This window comes from Pinus tabuliformis, chromosome 8, assembly GCF_031772625.1.
Source record: "Pinus tabuliformis cultivar Carrire ecotype Pingquan chromosome 8, CPIR1, whole genome shotgun sequence".
NCBI classification, from domain to species: domain Eukaryota; kingdom Viridiplantae; phylum Streptophyta; class Pinopsida; order Pinales; family Pinaceae; genus Pinus; species Pinus tabuliformis.
In genome coordinates, this window is record NC_142294.1 from 1635105255 (window position 1) to 1635129717 (window position 24463).

The 24463-nt window shown below is 36.7% G+C and overlaps 1 pseudogene across 1 annotated transcript; it reads left to right on the plus strand.

Moving 5' to 3' along the window:
• The first annotated feature begins 1827 nt into the window (after positions 1-1827).
• Positions 1828-20336, plus strand: LOC149242403 (uncharacterized; annotated as a pseudogene). The gene is made up of 5 exons (XR_016246006.1): positions 1828-1990; positions 14712-14769; positions 15728-15889; positions 19452-19645; positions 19714-20336. The product of XR_016246006.1 is annotated as an uncharacterized LOC149242403 (transcript).
• The last annotated feature ends 4127 nt before the right edge of the window (positions 20337-24463 follow it).

Sequence of the window (24463 nt, forward strand, 5' to 3'; positions counted from 1 at the left end):
AACATATGGCTATAATGCCAAGGGGAGGAGTATTTATAAGATTTTGGGGCTTTATACACCATAGTGTTAGTATTATTAGGGGAGGGGTAAGATAAGGGAGCTATATAGTAGAATTAGAGGTTAATATGAATGAGGGGAGCAAATGAAGGGGATTTTACTGAGTTTATGTAAAGTTGATTTAGTTTTGAGAGTAGATCAAAATGAAAAGATCTTAGACAAGAATTGTGGCCTCTGAATGAACAAGAACCATCATAAAACCATGATCTCTCTTCATAAATCTCAGCTTAAAGAAAGGGAATGTTAGTAATGGAATGAAGGGGGAGAGGGAGGTTAGTCATGCTCCTTGCTGTAATTTGATGGAATTAACCACTTTGTGCATTGATAGATTTTTTCCTTGGCAAAACACCTCTTGACATGTGTATAATGGTGAAAATACCCTTTCTGCAACCACAACTGCTTACCCAGCTATTTTCCTAGCATTTTTTGTTTCTCCTTAGAGGGTGCACTTGGACTTGCAAACCCTTACTTGCCTTTTCTTTTCTTTGGCTTTTTCTTTACTCTTTTCTATCTACTTCTAGCCTTATCTCTTCCAAGGTCCCAGATTAAACTGTTGGGAACCTTTACTTCTCTACCTAAACTACTTGTCTGCCAAGATTAAGCAGTTTGGACAGACTTCTTTCTCTATTCTATAACATCAAAATTGAAACATGGCATGATCCAGGTTAAACTGTTGAATCATCCATCCAAATTGGAATAAGGTCATCAATATTTGAAACACTTTACACACCTCTTGTTCTCTAGGAAATATGGGATCTTTGTAATACCAAAGCAGAGCATATTTGGACTTTCTTTGGCCAATCATGAAATATGAAACCTATTGGTATAGGTATCCAACACAACCCAAAGGTAAAACTAATGACAAAGAGAAAGGTAAAGCACCTGAATCCGCTCACTATGTTGTGGCACATTGTAATATCGGAGTAAATGAAGACTTATTTAATGGTTCACTTGCTTCTTGGAAAAATGATTGGTTGCTTGATTCAGGAGAAACTTGCCACATGAATTTTAGAAGAGATTTTTTTGAAGAATTTACTGACAATGTTGATGGAGCAGTATACTTTGCAGACAAATCAAAACTCAAGTAATCAGGGCTTGGCACAATCAGGCTTAAATTGCCTGGTCTTCCAGACTTTCTTCTGCATCATGTTCTCTATATCCCACAGCTGAGGAGAAACTTGTTGTCCTTGGTCCACATCTACCAGCAAGGACACTCCATTCATATGTTTAATGGCAAGCTTGAGGTGAGAAAAGCATCAGACCACTCACTTGTCATGACAGGGATAGAAGAAGAAATGCTTCTCAAGCTGCAGGGTATCTTTGCTCGTGCACAAAATCTCTCATACAATTCTCATTATGAAGAAGGTACATTTCCATCAAGTTTATTATGGCATGCTAGATTTGGACACTTGAACTATGACAACCTCTGCTTATTGAAGAAAAATGTTGTTACTGGTTTGCCTACAATTCCTAGGAAACTTAAACAATGTGATGCTTGCATTCTAGGAAAGCATAGCAGACAGTCTTTTCATGATTCACATTCAAGAGCACATATACAAATTGAACTCATTCATTCATATTTATGTGGTCCTGTTAGCCCTAGGGTGCACTGCTGCTATTTTAACAGAAATCTCCCCTATTTTATCCCCGATGCTCCACATCTCCTCTTGCTCCGCTTTGGCCATAAGCCGGACTTCAAAAATATTACTCTCGCATCTATAACTACTTCGGGTCTTCCTTGTAATCACAATCGACATTCACCAATGGTCGATGGCCGATGGCCAATGGACGCGATATGAAATTAAGCCAAATTGCGATGTTACATCAGGTCCAGTCTTGCAATCACAATCGGTGCTTTGCGAGGACATCCTTTTGGGAATTATGCGATGGGCGGATGCGATATACATTAAACCAGAGCACAATGTTGCAACAGGTCTACGTATATGTATCACAATTGGGGGTTTGGAGTGATGGCACATAGCTGAACCGTCGATTTCCACTGTCGCTGATATTTATGCCCGCTCCGATAGTGTATTCTGTGCACACATATATAAGCTTTTCCTTTCCGCTCCGATAGTGTATTGCATATTTGTATGGTTTTATGTCATCGGTAGTGTATATAGCCCTATCTATATATGTTTTGGCCTCCGATAGCTCCGTTATGCTCTTTGCTCCTCCGATAGCTCCCGATAGCTCTATTTTGGCTCTGTTAGTATTTTTTGATAGTCAGACAAGTGAACTAAAATAACAGAATATAAAAGGGGAAAAACAACAGCATGGTGCAGCCAAACCAACAGAAATGATCATGGAACTTCATTGGCCTGAGCAAGCCACCCGACAGCGCGACAAAATTACCAGAATTTGGTTACTGTGTTGTTAGAAAAAGAGACCTCTGGCTCATGTCTGTCTAATTATGGCATCAAGTAGTTAGAAGCCAGAGGGGATAAATTAAGACATCTCGAGCCTCAAAGAGCCCGAGAGCATTGTAAAAAGCCTATAAATGGCTGAAAGTTAGAAGAAACAGAGGTTCAACTTTTGGAGATTGTGGAGACTCTGCTCCTCTCAGCATCTCATATTCATTCCAGTAATGCAAGCTTCTTTTGTTGTTACATGTTCAATTCCCATTTTCTCCTTTATTCTAAGCTTGCACTTGAATATGTTATTCACGTTTTCTTCTGTATCTAATGCTAGATATCTGTCATCTTATCTTTGCGTTGATAAATTATATTTGCAAGTTTCATTTACTTTCTGTAGCTAGCCATTCATATGTGTTTATGTATATATCTGCTGGTACAGTCAAGATTCTCCATCTATTAATAGAATCTATAAACTATTGAGCATTAGTGGTTGAAAGCCTTGTCAAGCTGAGGGTGTTCATGCATGTCTTGAGTGAAAATAGAGATGAATAGTCATATGACTTGATCCAAACCTCAATCCATTCCAATAGTTCGGAGAACGATATTGAAGATTTATATGTTGCCAGGCATCTTTGAGCTACAACATAGGAGAGATTCCTAGAGTGCTAACATAATTGGCGCCATTGTCGGGGAGAGGAGACTAAAGCTCAGCTTCCCAGGGGATGACATAGACCCAACTTTGATGATAGACAAAGCTTGGACACTTTTTCGGTTGTAATCATCTATCTTGTGACTCTATTGGAGGACGAACCTCTTGGTGACTCCACTCCATAGTGCTAGTTCAATTTGTGAGGCATACTTGGAGAAATCCTCAGAAGCCACAGGTTAAGGCAGTACCTAACCTTGAAAATATCAGCAAAGAAAGAAAGGTGTTGCAGAAAGGAGCATCAGGTTCAGGTAGCTCTAAACAATATTCTATATCTCTTCAAGAAAATCCTGTAATAGAACAAATACATGTTGAGAGTATAGCTTCTAATACTAGCAGTGAAGAAAAAATCTCAGAGATCCATAGAGCTCCTTATTCTTTAGGTTCTTCTTTTGTTGTAAGCCCAAAGGAAAACTCCCCTCCTATCCATAATACTCCTTTAGTCCTATCAGTCACTCCTCAACCCTCTGTCATTCAGACTTCCGGTACCCTTATAGCCAGCACAGTTATGGCAGGACCACAAGCACCTACCAAAATGGAAAGAATCATTGCTGCTAAGTATGGACCTCTAGTACTTCCCACTCCTTTAAATGCCATGCCTACTAGATAATATCAGAAGTATATGCCTAAGTTCACTGGGACTGAAGGTGTTACAGCCGAGGAACATCTCAAATCATTCTATAGCTATGTCGATAACCTACACATTAGTGAAGATGATGTATGGATCAGAGTCTTTGTCCAAAGTCTAGATGGAGAGGCTAGGAAATGGTTCAGAGAACTAGCCCCAAGGTCTATAGCAGATATTGAGGCTTTAGATGATGCATTCTTAAAGCATGGGGGGGATAAGAAGGATCTACCCTACTACCACACTGAGTTTTGGAACTTAAAGAGGGAAAATGGTGAGTTGTTATCTGATTTTAATAAGAGGTTTAACCGCATGTACAACAAGATACCAGCTGAAGTAAAACCCACCACTACCTCTACTAAACTCATCTATGCCAGTGCCTTTGATTCTGACTTCTGTCTACTGTTGAGGGAGAGACGATGTGCTACCTTGGCTGATATGCAGGATGCAGCCTTGGAAGTAGAATCAAACATCATGGCTGTAGAGAATCTCAAGGGGAATGTTGATAGAAGGAGACAGAGGGGCGAATCTTCATCATCTTAAGATCCCAAGATAGATAAAATGACCAAGATGATAGAGTCATTAACCTCTGAAATCTCCAAATTAAAGGTTGAGGAACACCCTAGGAAAGGAAGAATTCCTAATACCTCTACTCCTAGGAACCCAAATCCATATAGAAGAGCTAATGAGTAGTTGCAGACTCTGGAAAGAAGCAAAGATGCAAATGAAGATCAAAGGGTGAAGACCCCTTTCCAGAATGTAGTCATGGAAGAAGAGCAGTTTGAAGAAGATGATGAGATCCATTGTCTAGAAGACAAAGGTAGTGCCTACTTTTTGACCTCAGCTACCTATGAAAAGTCATTTTTCAATGACCAGATCAGCCAAGAGTGGGATGGTGGAGCTGTTCTGAAAACTAATGATCAACACATATATGATCTGAGGTAGAAGATGAATAATGCCAAGGAAACTCCTATTCAAAGAGATGTTTTCCCTACAATACAACAAGCTAAAAAGCAGAAACGACCAGCAGTTGATCCCATCATCCTCAAAGTTCCAACTCACGAGGTAAGAGGCCTTGACAAGTCTCCTTCTCCTTTCAGTTTTGAATCAGAAAGTCAGAAGCTAAGAATACTTGTACCCCTGATTGAACTAGTGAAGAATGAGTCCTTCAAGAGGTCTATCCTTGAGGCCCTTGAGCCTAAAGCCATCCAAGCCTCCACTAACTACGTAAATATGCAAGACGACAAACCAGCTGTTGTTCTCAGCCCAATGATTGAAAATTGTGATGACAACTCCCCATCATTCTATGTCTCTTTGACTATTCATGACAAAATCCTTCACAACTACCTTTTGGACACATGAGCTAGCCATAATCTAATGCCCAAGGCTATCATGGATGAGTTGGGTCTTGACATTGCCAAGTCTTATCATGACTTGTTTTCTTTTGACTCTAGAAAATTGAAATGTTTGGGATTAATCAAAGACCTAGCCATCAACTTGTCTCAGCTACCCATGAAGAGCATGATGATGGATATTGTGGTAGCAAATTTACCCCCCAAGTTTGGCATGTTGCTTTGCACAGGTTAGATCAAGAGATTAGGTGGAACATTGCAAAATGATCTATCCTATGCTATTGTCCCAGTTTTTGGAGGTGAGAGTAGGAGATTATAAAGAGAAGCTCAGTTGGCTCATATCATCAGTGATGAAAGGAATCCCATTAATAATCCCATCTATGCTGTCAACACTGATTTTGGAGCCTGTATTCTTTAGATTGAAGAATCCCAGTTGGCCTCCATGCAGCTTAGGAAACCGGTTTTCCAGATCACGAAGGAAGAAGTCCCACAAATTTGGGACATGTTCTTTGATGGAGCTTGCTCTAAGGAAGCTGCAGGGGTAGGTGTAGTCCTTGTGTCCCCCACACAAGAATGCATTCATTTATCTTTCAAGTTAACTTTCTAGGTCACAAATAACATAGCAGAGTATGAAGCCTTGATATTGGGCTTAAACGTTGCTAAAGAAATGGGCATCAAAGGTCTGAAGGTGTTTGGAGATGCAGACCTTATCATTCAGCAGGTGAAAAAAACTTTCCAAGCAAAGCATCCAAGGCTGAAAGCATACAGAGATGAGGTATGGAAGCTCAAGGGTTCTTTTAATAGTTTCAACATTTCTTACACCCCTAGAATGAAGAACTAGCTTGATGATTCCCTTGCCGTGTTTGCTAGCATGTTTATTCCTCCTTTGCCTCCTAAATTGACTTATGAAGTTTGGGTGAAATATAGACCATCTCTGTCTGAAAATGTCAAATACTGGAAAGTTTTTGAAGATGATGATGAAATTAATAGGTTTTTACAAGTCATTAATGAATTTTCTGAAATGCACATTGACCAAGAAAACAAAACCATTGAAGAATGCAACTAGTCCAAGCTAAAGGACGAGATTGGTCCGGGTAGCATTGTTCAACTACCTAGTAACCATATACCCAAAGGATTGGTGCCCCTAGAGAAGTTGTTTGATCATAATGATGTACCTTATAAGCCTGCCAAAAAGGAAAATGAGTCTGCAGTTCATAGACATAATGTAGGGAGTCCAGCCCATCCAAAGTACATAAATTTGTCCGCTTACTTGTCTTTTGCCCAAAGTTCCGAGTATTTCACCCTGATAAAACAATTTGCTGATATTTTTTCCTAGGAGTACAGTGATCTTAAGACATATGACACCAACATCATCCAGCATAAGATTCCACTGGAGAAGAAGACCATCCCTTTTAAGCAAAAATTAAGACCTATCAACCCTCTCTTATTGCCTTTGATTGAAAAGGAAATCAAGAAGTTGTTGGATGCCAAGATCATAGTTCCCCTAAGGTATTCAAAGTGTATAGCCAACCTTGTGGTAGTATGAAAGAAGAATGGAGAAATCAGGCTTTGTGTACTTCAGGAATCTAAACAAATGCTCTAAAAAAGACAACTACCCCTTGCCTAAGATGGAACACTTGCTGCAAAAGGTTTCAGGGGCTAGAGTCATGTCTTTCTTAGATGTATTTTCAGGTTACAATCAGATTGTTGTACATCCAGAAGATAAGGAAAAGACCGCCTTCACTACTCCTTGGGGCACTTTCATGTACTCCAAGATGCCTTTTGGAGTGATGAATGCTGGGGCTACTTTTTAGAGGGCCATGGACATAGCCTTTGTGGGAGAGAAGGAAAAGTTTTTCCTTATTTACCTTGATGACATAATGGTTTTTTCCAGCAGTCACAAGGACCATTTGCAGCATTTGAAGAAGGTGTTTCTAAAATGCAGACGGTTTGGAATTTCTGTGAACCCAAAGAAGTCGCAATTTTCTCTAGAAGAAGGCAAACTTCTAGGACATATTGTTTCTGCTGAAGGTGTGAAGATCAATCTAGCAAGAGTTCAAGAAATTCAGACATTGTCCATCCCAAGGTCAAAAAGGGACATTCAATCTTTCCTGGGAAAGATTAACTTTGTCAGGAGGTTTATTCCAAACTTTGCAGAGCTAGTGAAGCACATCACTTCCATGCTGAAGAAAGGATCAGAAATAAAATGGACAGATGGTGCAAGAAGCTCTTTTGAAGCCATCAAACAAGCTATCATGGAAGCTCCCACTCTAATCAGCCCAGATTATACCAGGGAGTTTTATATCTTCTCTTTTGCCTCTTATGATACACTTGCAGCAGTTCTATTGCAGAAAAACGATGAAGACGTAGAACACCATGTGGCCTTTTTCAGCAAAACTCTGAGGGACGCTGAACTAAGGTATGACCTTATTGAAAAACAAGCTTATGCTCTCATAAAATCTTTAAAGGCATTTAGAATTTATATTCTGCATTCCAAAGTGGTTGCGTATGTACCTTCAGCCTTAGTAAAGATGTCCTAACTCAGCCATATATTAATGGAAAGAGAGCTAAATGGATTGTAAAATTCATAGAGTTCAACATAGGGGTGAAGCCCACCAAGCTTTTAAAAGGCCAGGGCTTGGCTAAGCTTATGGTTGAGGAAAATTGTAGTTTGTTAGACATCAATTGCATGGGTTCAAATTCAAGTGGTGAGCAGACAGAGGAAATAGCAGGAGAGCAAGAACACAATCAATCTTTGGCTAAAAATCTAGCCACCTGTGAATGGTATTCTAGTGTAGTTCATTTTTTGCAGAGGCTAGAAGTCCCTCCAAGGCTTAGCTCAAGTCAAGCTCGGGCCATTAAGCACAGATCAGCCAAATTCTGCATTAATAAAAACCTGCTTTATTGGAAAGACCCATCAGGGATCCTCTTGAGATGTCTAGACAAAGGAAAATCTGTGGAAGTTACACACTAGTTCCATTCTAGCATCTGTGGAGGGCATCATTATTGGAAAACCACAGCCCACAAGATCCTGAGAGCTGGATATTATTGGCATACTCTATTTTCTGATGTGTTTTTTTTTGTGAAGTCTTGTGACAAATGTTAGAGGTTTGCAGGAAGACAACAGCTAAAATCTCTGCCCTTGAAGCCAGTACATGCCAATGGTCCCTTCCAGCAGTGGGGCTTGGACTTCATAGGTGAGATCAATCCACATTCCAGTGGCCATCACAAATGGATCTTGGTAGCCACTGATTATTTCACCAAATGGATTGAGGCTATACCCACTAAAAATGCTAATCATCAGGTTATCATAAAGTTCTTGAATGAGAATATTTTCACTAGATTTGGTTGCCCAACCAAACTAGTCACTGATAATGCAGCAACTTTCAGGGCAGAAGAATTGGTGGACATGTGTGAATCCATGGGAATTCAATTGGTGCATTCTACCTCATATTATCCTCAAGGCAATGGCTTGGCAGAATCATCTAACAAGAGTCTTGTAAGGATAATCAAAAAACTGTTGGAGGACAACAAAAAGAACTGGGATTCCAAGTTGAAGTTTGCACTATGGGTTGACAGAGTTACCAACAAGAAGTCCATAGGAAATTCTCCATTTAAGCTGGTTTATGGCGCTGATGTTGTTTTTCCTATCCAGTTGATTCTCCCTGTGGCCAAATTCTTGCAAGAAGAATAGGATGAAGAGAATGACATGGTGAAGAGAATGAGTAACTTGGTTGAATTACAACAGATAAGAGAACAACTAGTTGAGAAGTCAAGAATTCATCAAAAGAAGATCAAAGAAACCTTTAATAGAAAGGCAAAAATGGACAGTTTTTAGGTTGGTGACTAGGTTCTCAAATGAGATGCATTGAAGGAAAAGAAGGGCAACCATGGTAAATTCGATGCCTTATGGACCAGACCATTTGTCATTGCTCAAGTTCAGATGAACAATACATTCATTCTACACGATTTGAAGGGGGAAGGTGTTTTTGATGGCCCAGTCAATGGGTGGTTTTTGAAACTTTACTTCATATGAGGCTTTAAGACCTTAACATTGTAATAGGTTTTTTTTTTTTTTTTTTTTTTTTTTTTTTTTTTTTTTTTTTCAGTTTTTGTTTTTATGCAAATAAACTCCATGCCCAATGGAACACTAGGAGATAAGTTTGTTTTGGTTGTTACTGGAAAGGCAGTAGTCTGCAGTTCTTGAAACCTCACAGGGAGGCTTTCATCCCCAGAAGGAGCCAGTGTTAGCCCTAGGGTGCACTGCTGCTATTTTAATGGAAATCTCCCCTATTTTATCCCCGATGCTCCACGTCTCCTCTTGCTCCACTTTGGCCATAAGCCGGACTTCAAAAATATTACTCTCACATCTATAACTGCTTCAGGTCCGCCTTGTAATCACAATCAGCAGTCGCCAATGGTCGATGGCTAATGGTCGATGGACGCGATATGACATTAAGCCAAATTGCGATGTTGCATCGGGTCTAGTCTTGCAATCGCAATCGGCGCTTTGCAGAGGACAACCCTTTGGGCATTATGTGATGGGCGGATGCGATATACATTAAACCAGAGCACAATGTTGCAGCGGGTCCGCGTATATGTATCGCAATTGGGGGTTTGGGGTGATGGCACATAGCCGAACCGCCGATTTCCACTATCGTCGATATTTATGCCCGCTCCGATAGTGTATTCCGCGCACACATATATAAGCTCTGCCTTTCTGCTCTGATAGTGTATTGCATATATGTATGGTTTTATGTCACCGATAGTGTATATAGCCCTATCTATATATGTTTTGGCCTTCGATAGCTCCGTTATGCTCTTTGCTCTTCCGATAGCTCCCAATAGCTCTGTTTTGGCTCTGTTAGTATTTTTTGACAGTCATACAAGTGAACTGAAATAATGGAATATATGGTCGAAAGGGGAAAAACAACAGCACGGTGCAGCCAAACCAACAGAAATGATCATGGAACTTCACTGGCCTGAGCAAGCCACCTAACAACCCGAAAAAATTACCAGAATTTGGTTACTGTGTTGTTAGAAAAAGAGACCTCTGGCTCATGTCTGTCTAATTATGGTATCAAGTAGTTAGAAGCCAGAGGGGATAGATTAAGACATCTCGAACCTCAAAGAGCCCGAGAGCATTGTAAAAAGCCTATAAATGGCTGAAAGTTAGAAGAAACAGAGGTTCAACTTTTGGAGACTATGGAGACTCTGCTCCTCTCAGCGTCTCATCTTCATTCCAGTAATGCAAGCTTCTTTTGGTGTTACATGTTCAATTCCCATTTTCTCCTTTATTCTAAGCTTGCACTTGAATATGTTATTCACGTTTTCTTCTGTATTTAATGGCAGATATCTGTCATCTTATCTCTGCGTTGATAAATTATATTTGCAAGTTTCATTTACTTTATGTAGCTAGCCATTCATATGTGTTTATGTATGTATCTACTAGTACAGTCAGGATTCTCCATCTATTTATTGAATCTATAAAGTATTGAGCATTAGTGGTCGAAAGCCTTGTCAAGATGAGGGTGTTCATGCATGTCTTGAGTGAAAACAGAGATGAACAGTCATCTGACTTGATCCGAACCCCAATCCATTCCAATAGTTCAGAGAACGATATTGAAGATTTATATGTTTCCAGGCATCTCCGAGCTACAACCTAGGAGAGTTTCCTAGAGTGCTAACAGGTCCAATGCCTATTCCTTCTGCAAATGGAAATAAATATATGATGATATTTATTGATGACTACACTAGAATGTGCCGGGTTTATTTATTGAAGAACAAATCTGATGCTTTTCAAACATTCAGGAACTCTCACACATGGATTGAAAATGATGCACAATCTCATATTGGCTCTATTTGCACTAATAATGGAAAAGAATACACTTCAAATGAATTTGAAAACTATATTTGCCAACATGGGATCAAACATAAAACAACTGTGCCTTATAATCCCCAACAGAACAGAGTAGCTGAAAGAATGAATATGACAATATTAAATATGGTACGCTCCATGATGTTTTTCAAAAATGTAAAATCGATGTTTTGGGCTGATGCAGTTCTATGTGCTATATATGTAAATAATAGATGTCCATCTAATGCTATTAGAAACAAGACTCCTTAGGAAATGTGGTATGGGCACATTCCTTCAGTAAAGCATCTCAACGTCTTTGGTTCCACATGTTATGCCTTGATACCAAAGGTACATAGAAACAAACTTGGTGCAAGAAGTCGTAAGTGTATCTTCCTGGGGTATTCAAACACCTCCAAAGCATACCGTCTCTATGATGAAGTCAATAAAAAGTTTGTTGTATCTAGAGATGTAACCTTTCTTGAATCATCCAAAACTGACAATGTTGTTGAGCAGCAACTTGATCGCTTGGATAGATTCGCAAATGCAAAATCATTTTGAGAATTTGATAATCAAATTCCACATCTTGAAGGGGGATTCCTATACTAGATCAATCTGTGGAATCTTCTTCTGAAGCACTCTCTCCCCCGCATGAAACTCCAACAACGGATGATACTTTGAGTGATGTGATTGACAGAATTGGGAGACTCAATTTTGATTCAGTCCCAAATCAATCAATGGAGCATCCTGGACCATCTGAGAGAGGTCCCCCAAAGTGGTTGACAAAGGCACTTGAAAGTGTTCATCTTGATGAGGTTGGAAAGACAGGAACTAGAAATTCAAACCAACAAAATGGAGGTGATGTAGATGACTCTGATTCACCTGTTGATATGGATGTTTCTTAATTGTGAATTGAATTTGTCTATAGATTTTGAACCAACTTCCTTGAAAGAAGTTGCTTCTCGTGATGAATGGAAACAAGCAATGCAAAAGGAGTATGATACCTTAATAAAGAATGGAACTTGGAAGCTGGTTGATTCTCCACTGGGAACCAAACCAATTGGCTGCAAGTGGGTCTATAAGAACAAGTATAAAGTTGATGGCTCACTTGACAAGCACAAAGCCAGGCTTGTGGAAAAAGGTTTTGCACAGAAGGAAGGGGTCGATTATGAGGAGACTTTTGCCCCCACAGCAAAATGCGCTACCATCCAGACACTCTTTGCCCTAACAGCTTAGAACGTTTGGAAAGTCCATCAAATGGATGTAAAGACTGCTTTCTTGAATGGAGATCTAAAAGAGAATGTTTTTATGTCCCAGCCTGAAGGATTTGTTGTGAAAGGACATGAACATAAAGTATGCAAACTTTTGAAATCATTGTATGGCCTCAAACAAGCACCGCGAGCCTGGTATTGAAAACTAACTGAGCATCTTCTGAAACTCAATTTCAAACATTATGATCGTGATGATGCAACTTTGTTTGTCAAGAAGGTTGGAAAAATAGTTGTATATCTTGTTGTATATGTAGATGATCTTTTGATGACAGGGAACAATGAGAGCTACATTGCATCCATAAAGAAGGAATTGAGGAAAGGTTTTGAAATGACTGATTTGGGCTATGTTCATTACTATCTTGGTATTGAAGTAAATCAACATCTGAAGTCCATATTCCTTTCTCAAAAGAAGTACATTGGAGATCTGTTGAACAGGTTTGGCATGACTGAATGCAATCCTCTGACTACTCTAATGGAACAAAACTTAAAGCTCACATCCATTGATGGAAAATAATATGAGGATGCAACAAAGTATAGATAGCTTGTAGGAAGTCTCAACTACCTAACTACTACCAGACCAGACATTTCGTTTGCTGTTGGAATCCTCTCTAGGTTTATGCAAAAGCCTTGTGAGGGACATTGGTCTACTGCAAAAAGAGTTCTAAAGTACTTGAAGAGAACTCAAGACTTTGGAATCAAGTATACATAGGTGGGCGACTTCAACTTGATTGGATACTCTGATTCAGACTTCGATGAAGACAAAGAAATTGGGGTATCTACTTCAGGTTATGTTATGAGTCTTGGATCAGGAGCTACCTCCTGGAGATCATGTAGACAATCAGTTCCAACAAATTCCACAACAGAGGCAGAATATGTGGCAGCAACTAAGGCAACAAAAGAAATTGTGTGGCTCAGGAAAATTCTTGAAGATTTTGCAGGTAAAACAAGTACAATCGACTCCACTCATGATTGACAATACCTCGGCAATAAATTTGGCCAAGAACCCAAAGTTCCATGATCGAACGAAGCACATCAATACTAAATATCATCTGATTTGACATCATGTTGAGGCCAAAACAATCCATCTCCGCATTTGTTCCACTAATGAGCAAATTGCAGACATCTTCACCAAAGCGCTTGGATGAAAAAAGCTTGAAAGATTTAGAACAATGCTTGGACTCACCAACATCCCTTCAGATTAAAGGGGGGAATGTTGACACCTAATCATAGGGATTGGGTGAACAACTGTAATTAGTGTAAAAAAAAATAGGGAAGATGTAGAGTCACCGGGAGATGAACTGAATAGTCATTCCCTGTTGTATATAATAATGAATAACATGATTTGATTTGAGTTGTTACCTCCTAGCCTGACAAATATCAATATTATTAATGATTAATATTAATATTAACATTAATTCTTAATCATTTATTCTAAATAGAATTAAAATTAAGTTTGATCATTTATTCTAAAGTTATATTAATTCTAAATTAAAATTGATTAAAATGGTTTTTATTTTAATCTTAATAATAAATTTAAATCAATATTAATATTAACATTACTAAAATCTAATAATATGCTTAATAAAATTCTAAATTAAAATTAAATAAAATTAATTATAATAAAAAATAATAATTTGAAAAATTAATTAAATTAAATTGAAATTATTTTTATTTGGATTAATATTAATATCAATATTATTAATGATTAATATTAATACTAAGGTTAATTCTTAATTATTTTTTCTAAGGCAGAATTAAAATTAAATTAATTCTACTCATTTATTCTATAGTAAAATTAATTCTAAAATAAAATTAATTAAAATAATTTTTACTTTAATCTTAATCTTAATCAAAAACTTAAATTAAATTAATATTAATATTACTAATATTTTTTTAAATTTAATTCTTAATAAAATTCTAAATTAAAATTAAAATTAATTAATTGAAATTATTTTTATTTCAATCTTAATTACGCCGTAAAGCGTTCCCTCTGAGAAAGACATCCCTAAACTGTGACGTGTGCGATCCTGAGCCATTGATTATGTGTGTTAGATGATTGGAGTGTTTTCTGCTGTTCGTTTAATCTATTTTTTTCATAGAAAAATGGTTTTTTCCATGGTAATGGGCCAAGAAAGGCCAGGCCTGGCCTGCTGGCGATAAGACTCTTCGCAGAGACTGCCTGCTGGCGATGAGACTCTTCTGCTGGCGATGAGACTCTTCGCAGAGACTCTTCATGTTTTTCTTCCCTGCATGCGTAGCCTTGTGCTGTTATATCAATATTTGTACAAATGTTAATACCCTGTATCGATGATCCAATATGGATCCAGACTCTGTGATCCATCTTGACAAAGTGTGCGAGCAAGTTCTGTGACTCTTTTATATAAGATCCGTGCGAACTCAGTGTCTCCTTTACTGCAAGCCTTCTATAGCATCTAATTTATGCGATTCCTGAGGCACACAACTCCTGTAGATTGGTGCAAAATTCTAAGGATCATATTCCTTTGAAGTGGACGATTACTCGAGAATTGTCAACATTTTACATAAGAGGTAGCAATATCACTCCCGTTCACCAGAACAAAACGGAATTGGTTTTTTTTTAATATTTATGAAAATTGATTGTTGGCATTACTGTAGATAGAGCGGGATCAAAGAACATTTAAAACTGGGTATAAAGGGAAATTTTTGTTGTTTTATTACATTTAGATTCATTACAGAATTCAAAATAAAAAGCTCAATTGGAATTTTTTTGGTTAAGTGATGAAAACATTGTGATTTTAATGTTGGGATTGAAATCTTCATTGAAAACAGGGTATAAAGGAAAACTTTTGCTGTGTTATCACATTTAGATTCATTACAGAATTCAAAGTAAAAAGCCCAATTGGAATTTTTTTGGTTACGGGATGAAAACATTGTGATTTTAATGTTGGGATTGAAATCTACATTGAAAACAGGGTATAAAGGAAAAATTTTGTTGTTTTATTACATTTAGATTCATTACAGAATTCAAAGTAAAAAGCCCAATTGAAGTTTTTTTGGTTACGTGATGAAAACATTGTGATTTTAATGTTGGGATTGAAATCTACATGAACAGTTTGTTAGTCCCTTAAATTCCTGAAGTTTCACATCTTCAGACCACGTGCCTTAAGTTTCATTATGATCCCCCATTTACCACATCAATATGTTGATGGCTTAACATGTAATCTATGAAGGTAGAGAATTGGATCCCCTTTCAGTAATATAAATATCAGGTTTTTCTAAAACAAACTGTGTATGCTAAAGACTACAAGTTTGATATATCTTGGAAAGATTCTAATTGTAAAAGATGAAAGACTTCAGTATTGACGGTTTGATTTCTCTAAAAAAAGTTATGTTTGGGTATATTTGGACTGAAACTGGCTTGAAATTTTCCTCCTTGTCCAAGGAAATGTTGAGATTTTGGTGACATGAAAACAAACCCTCCTGGAGGTTTGGAAATAACTGAACGAAGAAATGTTTGTACTGCCAGGTTGGCTGTCTCGGATACGAAGAGTTGGAGAGAGGCTTTCAAAACATTAGTACTTTTGGAGTACCTGTTAACACATGGTCCAGAGAGTTTTGCAGCAGACTTTCGAAGTGAAAAGGATGTTCTTCACCAACTCACTCATTTTGAGCATGTGGATGAGCTAGGGTATTTCTATATATTATCATTGTTTTTCTAAAATTAGATGGTAAACCTATTCAGGTTATATTTATAGATCCAATTCAACGCAGAGATACTTTACAAATTACCATATATACATTAGAATATTTCCATGAATTATATAATTTTGGCTAATGTTATAAATTTCTGAATATAGATTTTATCAAATCAAATCATCATTTGGAGGATACTATCTGTGAAAATCAAGGCATGATATTATTGCAGAGAGATAACCCACAAAAAATAGAAAAGTTAAGGACATAGCTCATAGGATTTACACCACAGTATAGTATAACAATGAATGAGAATGATCCGATCCGAATATAGCTTGGTAGTTGGTAGTGTAAAACATAAGCGAAATAGAGTGAACTCAATTTCGAACTGGGGTGCTTCAATCTAATTGTCTGGCTTGACTACCATTTTAGCCATGTCAAGCGATGTGCCAACACCACCGAGCTTTTTTATTCTTAATTGCTTTCGGTAATGGATGAAAATAGTTGCTTTTGGTAATGGATGGAATTTTATATGATTTTTTTGGGGCTTTCAGTTTTTCTCTTATGCACTCCCCTATTTTTGTTGTGCAGCTAACTTTCAACTTTCACCATTTGCATTGCACCACAAGAACACAATTATGACCTAAAATCATCTTTTACAAGTAATGCTCTTATTACCGAGTATCGACTTATGCTTGCAAGTTGCAACAGGCTAAATGCTTTATCCAATGTTCAATTCTACTTTGGCTTCAAAGCACTCCTTATCCACTCTGTTTCTGTATAAAATTGTGTGAGTAATTCAACTTCAAATACGAAAACTCCAAACCTCTGTCTCTACTCCAAACCCCTGTCTTTTCTACTTGTACATAACTCCAAACCCCTGTCTTTTCTACTTTACATATTGTTCTTGTTTGTTACTTGTATTTATTGTTCTGGTTTGTTACTTCTACTTGCAAAGCAATTCCAAACACTGTTACTTTACTTCTTACTTCTACTTGCAAAGCGAAACACTGTTACTTTACTTCTACTTGCAAAGCGATTCCAAACACTGTTACTTGTATATATTGTTCTGGTTTGTTACTTATACTTGGTTTGTTACTTCTACTTGGAAAGCGATTCCAAACACCAAAACTTCAAGGGTGTTCGGAGTACACACTTCGTTTTGATTTTCGTTTTGATTTTGGGTAATATGACTAGATTACCAGTACAGTGCCTGAAATTTATGATTGAGGATACACACTATTGTCTTCGACATTTCATCTTCATTAGCAGTTTGATTATATTTCATACTGACCTGATATAATTCAGAGCGTGAACATACAATGATACGGACCTCAAGTGCTATTCAAATTTAGTTAGTCCTTCACAAGGCTAGATTCATTTGAAACGTTATTCAAATTTAGCTAGTCCTTGACAAGGCTAGATTCATTTGAAGCATTTTTATGATTAGACTAATGGATACATCACACAGGTCGATAAGTTAATTTAGATTGGAATAATCTGTACTTATTAGAAATTTAAAATGCAGGATATGTGACAGAAGCCTTTTCCAGCTGCTATGTTAGAAAGAAAATCTCTTGCATACTATGCACAGTCACCTCGACATATGCTCATTCTTTATCTCAGTGAATTTATATAATCTCATACTATCAACCAAACTATTTTGGTGATGTCCAAATGTTTTTAAATCATTCCCCCAGATAATCCCCAGAACAAAAGGGGTTTTTCACCTTGTTAATTAATTTTTTACCTCTTCATTCATAAGGGTCATTATATTGTATTTGTATTGAGTTGGGGATGTAGATTAAAGTTTGAATATTGGGGTGGGGATGTGGAGTAGGAAGGTTTATGGATATTTCGGGTATAAAAAGACATAAGCAGGTATTTGGGTTTGTATTTATTGGGGTGGGGATGTGGAGTAGGGATGTTTATAGGTATCAGGGGTAAAAAAGGACATATAGTAGGTGTTGGGGCTGTAGGTATTGGGGTGGGGATGTGGAGTAGGGAGGTTTGTAGGTATTGGGGTGGGGATGTGGAGTAGGGAGGTTTGTAAATATTTGGGGGCATAAAAAGACACATGGCAGGAATTGCAGTTGTAGTTATTGGAGTGGGGGTGTGGAGTGGAATGATTTATACTTATTGGGGCATATATTAAAAACAACTTTGGCGTGGTGGCTTAAATACAATCTATTTTAATATTAATTTGAGTGGGCAATATTTATTTTAATATTAATTTGAGTGGGTAATATTAACTTGAGTGGGCTTAATGGTTAAGAGCATATGTTTCATCTAATCAGTTACAAGTTCAAAATCAGAGGAGTTCGCTTAAATACAATCTATTTTAATATTAATTTGAGCGGGTAATATTAACTTGAGTGGGCTTAATGGTTAAGAGCATATATTTCATCTACTCAGTTACATGTTCAAAATCAGAGGAGTTCTAATCTATGCCTTCATAGACTTAGCAGTCAAATCGCTCTTCTGAAATGGGTCCCTTGTCCCACAAACAAGGGGGTCTCATATACTAATTTGGTGTTCGGCTTGGCCGTGACTTTAAAATTGGATAATAATAATAATATTACATTTTCCGGGAAATTGAAGAAAGTCCTTTGCTGTAAGGCTTACACAATTCAATAATAACCGTCTTTAATTAAAATTGGATAATAATAATAATACATTTTCCGGGCAATTGAAGAAAGTACCTTGCTTTAAGGCTTACACAATCCAATAATAACAGTCTTTAATTAAAATTGGATAATAATAATAATATTACATTGTCCGGGCAATTGAAGAAAGTCCCTTACTATAAGGCTTACACAATCCAATGATAATAGTCTTTAATAATAATAATATTACATTTTCCGGGCAATTGAAGAAAGTGCCTTGCTGTAATGCTTACACAATCCAATGATAATAGCCTTTCACTGCCTAACTGCTCAGAAAAAATTTAAAAATTCTCTTTCCACTAGGAATAAGATGTTTTTTCTCCAAATCCTGCTGCAAATGGGCGAAATCGTGCGAATAAACATTCTATAGTCGTATAGACAAATGAAATTGTTCCAGGAGATGCAATTAATCAATGAAATTATTCCAAGAGATGCAATTAATCGTGCGAATAAACATTCTACAGTCATACAGACAAATGAAATTGTTCCACGAGATGAATTGCAGAAACGCAAAGTTGTTGCATTGAATACCCCAAATTGTTATCTCACATATGTTCACTGTTGTTCCATGCTTTTCTTTAAAAAAAAATGTATGTATATATATAAATAAAACATTCAGATCAATCCTAGAAATCAAGCAAGTGAAATATTAGTCTGCCTATTGTTGGTCTAAATCAATCAATCCAAATTTTATTTAATCGTGTGTCAGTGAAGAGTGGCAGGCTGAATAAAAAGTTTATCATTCTGAATCGAAGTTAAGAGTACGAAATAAAAAAATTTGATTTTAGCCCTGAACATATGATGCTGATTACCCTCTGATTCATAGAGTTTTCATGTCATCTCCATGCTTCCTCGTCCTGTTTATTAATCCTTTTTAACTTTCTCATGCAGGTTTGATTGGGGCCAGAGTATCTAAAGAAAAGCAGAGAGAATCCTAGAACTTCTTAACCAAAAGAAACTACTGAAAGAAGAGCGCGATCGCGCTCGGAGAGTTTCGCGTGGAATAACGGGATCCGGAAGCTTTTCTTCAAGAGCAGCCTCTTCACCTACTTTTGAAAGTTTCGAATCAACTTTAAATGATATACCAGAGGGAGCATCACATGAAGAGGGACTTAACGAGACTACACAAATGAAACCAAGAAGTATGATATATCAAAGGATGAGGGGGCATCATATGAAGAGGAAGTTAATGAGACTACACGAATGAAAACCAAGAACTATGAGAATGACATCAAAATATATTCGAAGGGATATTCTAGCCCTGGAATTTCAACCAACTTTACTGGTCAAGATGAAGAGTTAAGTTCTAGAAAAGTATATACAAACAATATTGGTCCAACATCTGATCATGTGGGAAGTTCTGAAACTAAAAATATTAATAATCCATATCATTCCAACACTGAATGGTAACCATTTCAAGGAATAAAGTTGTTTACATCTACTAGCCATGATTTTAGAAAGCCTGATGTTGTTAACTTGATGAGTGATCAAGATAAGGACCAAATTCCAGTCCAAGCTAATGGTAACCCTCCCCAGACTAATACTTCTGATAGATTTCATGCATATGGTTATAGGCTTCAAAGTGAGTCCTCTGTGAATTGCAGCAAAGGTAAGCAGGATAGCAGCCCCACAGCTTGTAGTGGCAGTGAAATTGATCCATTTGATGATAGTGATAATGACACAGCAACTCAATGTTTGCTACCAGACAAACATAAAAGGTGTCCAACTAGTATTTGGGATTTTCATGATTCTGCTGGCTTAAAAATCAAGATCTAATGCTCCTTTACAATATAAAACAAAAATGTATATGCTGCCTACAATAATTGTTAATATATTAGTATGTATTTTGCTTCTGCTCTATCTTTCATCTTTAGATTATCCAAATATTTGTATGCTTGACCAATGCTTGCTCTATCTTTCATCTTTAGATTATCCAAATGTTTGTCATCCAAATGTTTGTATGCTTGACCAATGCTTGTAAAGTTTATGTGCTTAACCTAATGGTTTATTCGTTGTTCGTCTCAGTAAAGATCTTTCTGATAAAGATACATATTGTTTTCCCTTTCTTTCTTTGGAATGAATTGAAAATTTAAATCATGATTCATTTTTTTAATTATTATAAAATTTGTTTATTTCTTTATATACTTTTCAAGCATTTTCTGTTAATTGATTTGATACATCCCAAAAGTTTGACAAAAATGCCCATCGCTGGCTAGCATTTTCTGTTAATTGACTTGGTACATTCCAAAAGTTTGACAGAAATGCCTATCGCTGGCTAACATTTTCTGCTAATTGACTTAGCACATTCCAAAAAGTTTGACAAAAATGCCCATCGCTAGAGTGTACATTCTTTGCATGTAGTATCATTGCAAAACTCTATGATACCATCTTAATTCCAGTCTTAGCACTTTAAACCTTTTCATACCATTTTCATTACATCCCACCATTTTCATTACATTTTTATCGCTTTAAACATTACATCCACAGATAAACTCCATTAACATCACCCGTCTTAATATTAATAAGTTGCCACAGATATTATTCCATTAGCATCACCCATCTTAATATTCATAAGTTGCAACATGAATATGTAGGGTAAAGTTGTAAGTTTGTTTGTGGAGTAGGCAAATTAATATCAATGAAGTTGTTGACGCCTCATCTAGATTGGGATTTATGGTAAATACTTTCAATTATGTTTTAGAAAAAAATCTAGATTTGTATTATTGTAAATTTTGTAAATAGTTTTAATTACGCCGTAAGGTGTTCCCTCTGAGAAAGACATCCCTAAAATATGACGTGTGCGATCCTGAGCCATTGATTATGTGTGTTAGATGATTGGAGTGTTTTCTGTCGTTCGTTTAATCTGTTTTTTCCATAGAAAAATGGTTTTTTCCATGGTAATGGGCCATGAAAGGCCAGGTCTAGCCTGCTGGCGATGAGACTCTTCGCAGAGACTGCCTGCTGGCGATGAGACTCTTCTACTGGTGATGAGACTCTTCGCAGAGACTCTTCATGTCTTTCTTCCCTGCATGCGTAGCCTTGTGCTGTTATATCAATATTTGTACAAATGTTAATACCCTGTATCGATGATCCAATATGGATCCAAACTCTGTGATCCATCTTGACAAAGTGTGCGAGCAAGTTCTGTGACTCTTTTATATAAGATCCGTGTGAACTCAGTGTCTCCTTTACTGCAAGACTTCTATAGCATCTAATTTATGTGATTTCTGAGGCACACAACTCCTGTAGATTGGTGCAAAATTCTAAGGATCATATTCCTGAGTTGCAAGGTATCAAAATTCTATGTGTGCGCTGTGGAATAACACGAAGGTTAAGGCCATAATCTATAAGGAATGATGTGAAGCTGAGGATCTATGTGAATAAAGAAGCTGTGAAAGAAGGACCATGATCTTAGTTCTGTGATCTTAATTTCTCTGTGGTAAGGTCCTGGCTCCATGTGGCATTATATATTTTTATCTTAAGTGGAGTCCGATAGCGATTCATGCATTATATCTCTTTAATACTCACTCGAACATTCTAAGGAGTAATAACTCTAGATGAAAGCCGAAGCTGTCATGAAATGTGAATCTCTATGGAAATATCCGTGATCCAAATTGAAGAAGGAAGGCCTCTGTTCTCCTTTTGTGACTTGACTAAACTCCTTTGAAAGGTTTAATTCAATTTCTTTCCAAGTCTCTATAGCAATACAAGCCTCTATTGCACTCCTCTTTGGAAGCACTCCTCTTCTGCTCACAGAGCAGAATTTTGCTTCTAGACCTGGCAATCCCAAGATTAGGATTCACATGGCGATATTTACGTGTTGGATTTTCCATTGCTCCTGGCAAAGGAGTTGATTCTAAAGTGTACAGGGCAATTGTAACAAAATGACATGAAATTCTTTTACAATCCATTGAGCTTCATCTTATTCTTTTCTCTCAGTGTTAATTATAATTATAATGAGTGAGCACGAGGAGGTCCCTGAATTGACCGAGTTGCCTGACGATTTAAACTACAAAATACTGGTGTGGCTTCCAGTGGAATATATTTGTAGATTTCGCAGGGTATGCACGGAGTGGAATGCTCTCCTTTCGTCAACCAAATTCATAAGTAAATGGGGAGAAGCGGCCCCCAACAGTATGCCATGGCTAGTTCTGCAAAATGCCCAATCCAAAATGCCTAATTGTTTGCTTTTCTGCGAAGGTCCCTGAATTGACCAAGTTGCCTGACGGTTTAAACTAAAAAATACTGGTGTGGCTTCCAGTGGAATGTGTTTGTAGAATTTGCAGTGTATGTAAGGAGTGGAATGCTCTCCTTTCGTCAACCAAATTTGTTTATCTCTGTGCTCTCTTTTTCTTTGTTTCTGGTTATCTGTAAGATTGCTCCTGTACACGGTTGAATAGATGCCACAGCATGTATTTTTCTTTGTTTTTGGTTATTTGTGAAATTTCTCTTGTACATCGTTGAATAGATGCAGCAACAGATCTTGTAACCTGTGGGTATGGATTTTCAGAAATATTTAAAGGTTTAAGAAATGAATTTAACGTTTGACCATTCTTAGTAATCCAGTGATACGGTGTTGATAGAATCTGGAAAATGGTTAAGGGGAAGCCATGATAGAATCTTGAAAGTGGTTAAGACTAAGGCATAATTCTTTCGAGAACTTAAATTATTTCCCATTCCCAAATTATAATGATTATATATATATATATATATATATATATATATATATATATATATATATATATATATATATATATATATATATATCTATATATATATATATATATATATATATATATATATATATATATATATATATATATATATATTTGTATGCCAGAGGAATCTGATAGTTCACCTTACAGGTAGCTATTAGTGAACTTCTAGGTTTACCCAGTCAAGAAGGATTTGGGTTTCTCTGTTTTCTCAAAACTCACATTAACTCCATCACCAATTATCATGATAATATCTTTATTATTATCATATCTTTGAAATATTAAGACCTGTGTTGGAACTTCCTCCCTTGGCTCGTTGGGCTTGATTTGATCGAGTAATAAAAATACACAAAACTGGTTGGCATTTGCCATTTTGGCCACTTGAACTAAGTGGCTGAGAATGTTTTTGTCTTTCTAAGTTTTCACACAGGGATTTTTTTGATACAAACAGTGGAAACATCTAACATGTATCTTAAATTGCGAGATGTGTAATTCATTAGTTTATGGATTATTGGACTCACCCACATAGATCTTAATTTTAATCGTGCAACTACTTGTAATTGCTTATTCAAAACATAAAACTCAATGCAAGAAATCCACTAACATACACAATGTAGAGATAAAGATTTATTTTAGAATGCTATATGGAACTAATGTTAACTGAATTATATATGGAACTAATATGGAACTAGTGCTAATGATCGTTGGAAGCAATGCTAACTGATCATTGGAAGTAGAAAAATTTAATGTACCCTAGAAAATCAACATGGTTTTAGAGCAGAGTTGAAGATCTAAGAACAGTGAACATGGTTCAGAGCAGGGTTGAAGATCTATCTGTAAGATTGCTCTTATACACGATTGAATAGATGTAACAACATGTATTTTTCTTTGTTTTTTTCTTTGTTTTTGGTTATTTGTGAGATTTCTCTTGTACATCATTGAATAGATGCAATAATAGATCTTGTAACTTGTGGGTATGGATTTTAAGAAATATTTAAATGTTTAAGAAATGAATTTAACGTTTGACCATTCTTAGTAATCCGGTGATATGGTGTTGATAGAATCTTGAAAATGGTTAAGGGGAAGCCATGATAGAATCTTGGAAGTGGTTAAGACTAAGGCATAATTTTTTTGGGAACTTGAATTATTTCCCATTCCCAAATTATAATGATTATATATATATATATA